The sequence below is a fragment of the Notamacropus eugenii genome, chromosome 1, assembly GCF_028372415.1.
Source record: "Notamacropus eugenii isolate mMacEug1 chromosome 1, mMacEug1.pri_v2, whole genome shotgun sequence".
Classification (NCBI taxonomy): domain Eukaryota; kingdom Metazoa; phylum Chordata; class Mammalia; order Diprotodontia; family Macropodidae; genus Notamacropus; species Notamacropus eugenii.
The window spans coordinates 403,168,570-403,176,623 of NC_092872.1; the positions used below are offsets into that span (position 1 = coordinate 403,168,570).

General features: G+C 41.5%; 1 pseudogene; it reads right to left on the reverse strand.

Annotated features, from left to right (window-relative positions):
* The window catches only part of LOC140517971 (uncharacterized), a 56,372-nt pseudogene extending 49,872 nt beyond the window's left edge, over positions 1–6,500 (reverse strand).
* Positions 6,501–8,054: the final 1,554 nt, after the last annotated feature.

Here is an 8,054-nt window from a genome sequence, read left to right on the forward strand (position 1 = left end):
TTTGTGTAAGCATTTAGAGAATATAAAATTTCCCTTAAGAATTGCTTTGACTGCATCCCATAAGTTTTGGTATGTTGTTTCACTATTGTCATTCTCTTTGATGAAATTATTGTTTCTATGATCTGTTTTTTGACCCACTCATTCTTTAGGATTAGATTATTTAGTTTCTAATTAATTTTTGATCCATCTTTCCATGGCCCTTTATAACATGTAATTTTTATTGCATCATCATCTGAAAAAGATGCATTTAATATTTCTGCCTTTCCACATTTGACTGTAAGGTTTTTATGCCCTAATACAGCTAATTTTGTGTAGGTGCTATATACCACTGAGAATAACATATATTCCTTTCTATCTCCATTCAGTTCTTACTAGAGGTCTGTCATATCTAACTTTTCTAAAATTCTATTCACCTTCTTAACTTCTTTCTTGTTTACTTTGTGGTTAGACTTATCTAGTTCTGAGAGGGGGAGGTTGAGGTCCCCCACTAGTATAGTTTTGCTTTGTATTTTTTCCTGTAACTCACTTAACTTCTCCTCTAGAAATCTGGATGCTATTCCACTTAGTATATATATGTTTAGTATTAATATTACTTCATTGTCTATGGTACCTTTCAACAAGATGTAGTTTCCTTCCTTGTCTCTTTAGATCTATTTTTGCTTTTGTTTTGTCTGAGATGAGGATTGCTCCCCCTGCCTTTTTTTTTTACTTCAGTTGAAGCATAATGTATTCTGTTCCAGCCTTTTACCTTTACTTTGTGTGTATCCCTTTGCTTCAAATTTGTTTCTAGTTAATAACATATTGTAAGATTCTGATTTTTAATCCCCTCTGTTATTCACTTTCATTTTATGGAAGAGTTCATCCCATTCATATTCACATAAGGTTCGTTCACATTTACTGATTACTAATTGTGTATTTCCTTCCATTCTATTCTCCCCCCCATACTTCTCTCTTTTCTTTCACATTTTACCTCCTGTAATGTTAGTTATGTTAATGAGAGTTATGATCTTCCCTACCCATTAATGGGTCTGCTCATTAAGGGAGGTTTGATTAGGGGAGATTTGTTTTGGAGGAAGTCCCACACCTTTAGTTAATTTCTAATGAGGTATTGGTTATCAAGGTTTATGATGCCCTTTGGCTCTGAAAAGTGTATACATACTCTGAGGTGAAGTTTTGTTTTGGAACTTACTCATTGGAAGTGTTTGTTTGGCCAGAAGAGATGCTGGGCTGCAGCTAAGGGGCCCCCTGGCTTTGAAAACCCAGATGTTGATGCTTTTCTCTCTGGTAACTATATATATGTAATGGTCAGTTGGATCTGTCTGTTGATCTGTGATGTATATATTGTTTATGGTCAGTCAGTTGGAAGCTCTGTCTGTTGTTCATTATTTCTCTGTTTATATTTTCTCTGAAGTTCAGGGTGTTGACTTTTCCCCTTGAACTAAGTGAATAATATATGTGCTTGATTAAAGTAGATTGTTGACCCCTAAAGAGTTGCTTTCCTTTTAGAAAAGCAGATCTAAGAACCTGTACAGGAGGCCCTCCTGTGTATGCCAGGGTCCTTGCTGTTACACCTCCTCACCAGTATTTTGCTTCTAACCACTGCCTCCTCAGTCTGCCCTCCCTTCTGTCAGCCTCACCTTCCTTCTCTTTCCCCTTTCCCCTCCTATTTCCCTATAGGATAAGATAGATTTCTCTAGAGTATGTATGTTATTCCCACTTTGAGCCAAATCCAATTATTTAAGGTTTAAACATTGCTCACCCCTCCCTTCTTTCCCTCTATTGTAATAGACTTTTCATGCCTCTTCATGTGGTATAATTTACCCCATTCTGCCTCCCCTTTCATCTTCTCCCAGTACAATTCTTTTTTTCACCCCTTAATTAATTCTTTTATCATCGTATCAAAGTCAATTTATACCCACAACCTCTTTCTAAGTATCCTCCTTATCACTGCCCTAATAGAGATACAGTTCTTAAGAGTTACAGGTATCATCTTCCCATGTAGGGATGTAAACAGTTTAACTTTATTGGATACCATGGATTTTTTTTCTTTCCTATTTACCTCTTTATGTTTTTCTTGAGTCTTGTATTTGAAGATAAAATTTTCTGTTCATCTCTGGTCTTTTCATCAGGAAAGTTTGAAAGTCCTCTATTTCATTCAATGTCCATCTTTTTACTCTGAAGGATTATGCTCATTTTTGTGGGTAGTTGATACTTTGTTGTAATCCAAGATCTTTTGCCTTCCAGAATATCATATTCTAAGCCCTCTGATCCTTTAATGTAGAAGCTGCTAAATCCTGTATAATCCTGACAGTGGCTCCTTGACCTTTGAATTTTTTCTTTCAGACTACTTGCAGTATTTTTTCCTTGATCTGATAGTTCTGGAATATTGACTACAATATTCCTTGGAGTTTTCATTTTGGGATCTCCTTCAGTGGGTGATCAGTAGATTCTTTCAATGATTATTTTACCATTTGGTTCTAGGATATAAGGGCAGTTTTCCTTGATAATTTTTTAAAAGATGCTGTGCAGGCTCTTTTTTTGATCATGGCTTTCAGGTAATCCATTAATTCTTAAATTATTTCTTCTAGATCTATTTTCCAAGTCACGTGTTTCTCCAATAAGGTATTTTACATTTTCTTCTATTTTTTTCATTCTTTTGATTTTGTTTGACTGATTCTTGATGTCTCACAGAATCATTAGTTTTCCTATGCCCAATTCTAATTTTTAAGGTATTACTTTTTTAAGTTAGATTTTTGTGCCTCTTCTTTCATTTGGCCAATTCCCTTTTTAAAGGAGTTGTTTTCTTCAGTGGATCTCCCCTCCCCCCACTTGACTGAGTCTATTTTTAAGGAGTTGTTTTCTTCAGTCAGTTTTTGTGCTTTGTTTTCCAAGCTGTTGGCTCTTTTATCATAATTCTCTTGCAAAACTCTGATTTCTTTTCCCAAGTTTTCTTCTATTTCTTTCACATGATTTTAAAAATCCTTTTTTAGCTCTTCCAAGAGGACTTTTTGGGTTTGAGACCAATTCATATTCCCCTTTGAGGCTTGGAATTTTGACATTGTTGTCTTCTTCTGAGTTTGTGTTTTGATCTTCCCTGTCACCATAGTAGCTTTCTATGGTCAGGGCTCTTTTTTGTTTTTTTCCAATTTAAAAAATTTGAGCTTTGCTCCTGGGATACAGAGGGCAATGTCCAAAGCCTACTGTATGTGGGGCCAGGAGTTTTCTGCACTGGGGCCTCTGGGACTGGCAGCTTGCCCACTGCACTAGGGTCACCCAGCCTAGTTACACCTGTTGTGCCCTGGGTTCCAAAGCTGGAAGTTTGCCTGATGTGCTGGGGCTGGAGGCCTCACAATTGGCCTGCTGTGCCACTGGCCTGTTGACCCAGAACTGCAGGACCTCAGTTGCTGATCTGAGCTGTGGCTAAGAGCCTCCTGCTAGCCTGTCCAGACACTGTCTGCGCCATCTTACCCAAGTGAGACATACCTTTCCTGAAATCCTTCTAAGTTATCTTGGGCTGGAAAATGGTTTCACTCCAGAATTCTTTTAGAGGCTTGATTTAATGTTGTTTCTGAGGGAAACTAGGGAGAGCTCAGACAACTTCCTGGCTTCTCTCCGCCATCTTGGCTCTGCCTCCAATCAAAGCTTTCTTTTGTCCCTTTCCCACATCACCCAACCCTGCTCCCAGAGATGGGTGTTAATGATTCCCACATCACTTAAAGTTCTTCACAGTTTGGCTCCAATTGCTTTTTTCCAAGCAGATTGTAAATCACTCCCCCTCAGACTCCAAATTTCAGCCAAATGGCCTTATTTGCTGTTCCTCTGAACACAACTTGAACTTTCTATTCCCTATCTCTTGTCTCTATGGCTTGCATATACTATTCCCCAATGCTTGGAATGTTCTCCCTCTTTGACCCTGACTCTTGAAACTCTAACTTCTCCCCAAACTCAGTTTGAGTGCCATCTTGGACAAGAAACCTTCCCTGATTTCCCCAGTTTTTAATACTCCTATGCACTGCTCACATTATTTTGCTCATACTATTATACATCTATGTGCATGAGAAACAGTGTGAGATAGTGGATAGAGAGCTGGCTTAGGAACTTCAATTCAAGATCTTAATTCAATTGAAGCTCCATTTCTAACACATACTGCTTGTATGACCCTGGGCAAATCACTTATTCTCTATAAGTTGTAAAGAAAGTACTTACCTGCATTGGGAGAGGAAATATCCTTATCCGGGAGTTCTCAGTTCTAAAGATACCACATGTCCCTCTCTCCTTAACTATATACAAGTTGTATCCCTTATAGTAGAATGTAAACTTGAAGGCAGGTACTGTTTTACTTTTGTCCTTGAGTCCCCATTACCAACACAGTGCTTGGCACATTAAAGAGGTACTTAATAAGCTCCTGTTTAATTGGATTGAGTCCCCTGAGGACCATGCTAATACTTCTAAGAGAGACCCCCAAAGTCTTTATCCTTCTCAACCTTCTTAGATTATGATTTAGGACTATTCTGGGGATTTTCCCTTCAGAGAAGTCAATCAGACCAATTTCACTAAGGGGAGTCCTCAGGTCACTTGATTCCAAAATCAAGGATTCAGAGGTTGCTTCTTGGAAAAGGCCCAAATTGGGTAACGTAGGTGGTGAAAGTGCCAGTGGGATGGAGAGCCTTCTTCATAGCCTCTCTCCATACTTGGAGGAGGTATTTTCTTGTTTCCATGATGCTTGGGGCACCTTGGGGAGAGGTATTTGATGATTATAGACTCAGGACCTCAACATTCTCCAAAGATAATTTCCCATTGGGTCTGTTCTTGGGGAGGGCAATGTCTCTTCTCTCCTCCTTCTTTTGCTTATCCCCTCTCTAGCTCCCTCCATGGTCTCCATGTCTTTGCCACTCTTCTTCCCCCAAATAAAAGAAAATCTGCCTAGCATCATCCCTCCCTCCCTCTCATACATCTTCTCCTTTCCTCCAGACTCCCCCTAGACTTGAAGCTAATAAACCTCCCTCATAGCACACTTGACTTTTAAAATTCTCTTTTCCATCCTCAGCCTCTTTAGAGTTTCTTGGCTTAATGCTTCTTTCACAAAATGCTTTATTATATTTTTCCATCTGTTCTAGTCCCCATATTTGCTGAGATTTCGCCTGTTGAACACAATACCCTCCAATATGTGTATTCACTTTATTATTTTTTTTAAAGTATGCATTAGGTTCTTTTGTCGTTCACAGGCAGGCAGCCATGAGCTTCAGGCTCCTTTGGGCCCAATCACTTTGCCAGCTGATTTCCCCCAGCCAGAGACCCTGAGAGTATTGGGGACATATCAGAGCCTTCTTCTAACACCTGAGGGGTAAATCCTGGGAGATGAAACTCAATCTGTAGGGAGGAGATGCAAGCTTATTCAGTGGTTGCCCCTGACCCTTGGGAATCACCAGAGATGAATGTTCCTGCAGCAGCTCATGCACTAAGTTATGGTTCTTACCTCCTGGGGTTAGGGCTCTCTCTAGCTTAGTTCTCTTGGGTTGAAGGAGTGGGGGGTGGGGCTGGGGAGTTGTTCCTCCACAGTCCCCTATTTCCCAACCCCCTCTTCCTGAGTTCCTGTGCACAGAGGTTTACCCCCAATGTGGGCTGGGTCAGCCTTAGGCTCCAGACGGGCTATGGAAAATCGCCTCTCCTCCCTCTCTCCCCATTTCCTGAACATCTCTTTTCCTTGGCTGGGGAGCCTGTTTGCTCTCTCACTATTCCCGCTCCCCACCTTTTCTCCCTTTGACATTCTGCACTGAGTCTTCACATGTTTCCTTTAGAGACTCATAACACTCCCTGCCTGGGAACCCAGCCCCTTAGCTCCTGGTTACTCAGCTTCCTGCTCCACAGCAGCTCTGCCTGCTTCCCTCTCATTGGGGCCTACACCCCCTCCCCACAACCCCAGGGAAGGAGCTGAACTTCAGGGGCCCCAGGAGGGATCATTTCTCTGGCCAGGGGAGAATGCTGAAAAGTAGGCAAGGGTGTTACTGAGTAGAATGGAATTTTCCCAGATTGTGGTACTTTGGGAATGAAGAGGATGGGGATGGATGAAAGATGCAGTTCATTCAGCCATGCTTCTGCTCCCGGGAGAGAAATTTCAGATTCCTGCTGTCTTACTAGTCCTGAATCTTCACTTTGACCACTGTTTAGAGCTGCCTTTGGCCTTCAGGTGACACTTGACCTTTTTCCAGGGCAATAGCTCACAGGAGGGCAGGGAGCTTGATAGAAAGATGCCAGGCATGTGGACACATACATGGTTTTTAGGGAGATGCCAAGATCAAGGGTTGGCATATGATGGAATGGAATAAGGGTCTTTTGAGTAGTGGAATACTATTGTCCTCTCACTTCCAGATCTCTTATCTGGTTGATCTGCACCACTACTACCCCAAAATATTGTCTTGGGCCAGGTACGTTGTATAGGGGTCATGATCTCAAAAAACATCCTTTGTGCTTGCACCTGATTGCCTCTCATCGTAGTACATGTTCTTGGATGAATGTAATCTATGTTTGCTTTTCCAGGTAAAAGGGACAGAGAATGAGAGGAAGAACATGTTGCAAAGTACCATCTTTTATTTAAATGAGAGGTTTTTAACCTGGAGTCTGTGAACTTTGTTTTCCATTATAATTGATTGCCTTTGTAATCCTGCAAATTTTATTTTTATAAATTTAAAAACATTATCCTGAGGAGGCCATAGATTTTATCAAACTGCCAGAGAAGTCCATGACACAAAAAGTTAAAAGAACTTCTACTCTCTGACCCTAGAGTCAGAGCATCCCTTTTGACATGAGAACTCAAATGCAATTTTGTCATCCCTCTCATGAAATCTCTCTAGTTCGCATCCTTATCTTGGGAAATCATAGAAATCAGTGTCTGGCCTATTTTGCTTCCCAGAAGGGGCCTTCTGTGCCTCTCTGCAAACACTCAGGTTAGTGAGTATTAAATATAGATGAGGACTCATCTAGTTAATAAGAAAACAAAAACAACTCACACCCAAGTCCATAAAGGAAACTTTTTTCCAAGGCAAAGTGACTTGCCCAGAGTCATACAACTAGTAAGTGTCAAGTGCCTGAGGTCAAATTTGAACCCAGGTCCTTCTAATTCTATGGCTAGTTCTCCATCAGCTGCACCAGCCAGGTGCTCCTAAGGAAGATTTTCTTGAGCCCTTAACTTGAGCTCCCTTACAGCTCTCTTCATTCAGAGTCAGTGGAGTACCAGCTTTCCTTCCCTAGACCTGCACAAGTGGAACCATAGATGGACAGTGCCAGCTTGGAGTTGGGCTCTGTGTTGTCTTCAAGAAGACCTGAATTTGAATCCAGCCTCAGACATTTATTAGCTGGGTGACTCTGGGCAAATCATTTAACCCCTTTTAGTCTCAGTTTCCTCACCTATAAAATGAGTATCACAGCACCTACCTCCAAAGGTTGTTGTGAGGAGAAAATGAGATTAGGCAGTGAGGTGGTACTGTGGATACAGTGTTGACCCTGAACTCAGCAAAACCTGAGTTCACATCCTACCTAAGACATTTGCTAGCTGTGTACTCTGGACAAGTCACTTAACCTCTGCTGACTCAGTTTCCTTAACTTTAAAGTAGGGGTATCAATAGCACCTACCTCCCAGGGTGTGGCAGCTAGTTGGTGCAATGGATAGAGCACCAGTGCAGGAGGACCTGAGTTCAAATCTCACCTCAGACACTTGACACTCACTGGCTGTGCAACCTTGGGCAAGTCACTTAACCCCAACTTCCTTATCCTGGGTCATCTCCACTCATCCTGATGAATATCTGGTCACTGAATTCAGATGGCTCTGGAGGAGAAGTGAGGCTGGTGATCTGAACAGCCCTCCCTCACTCAAAACAAAGTCAAGTGCAAGTCATGTCATCATTTCTCAGATGGCATGGTCTTCTTCGACAACGAAGCACAAACACACACACACAATCCACAGGACTAAGGATCAGCAAAGAGCCATGTCACAGTCTATTGGTCTCCATCATGGCTCTGTGCTTCTCAGTTGCAGCTCCTCTTTTTGATCTTAGTTC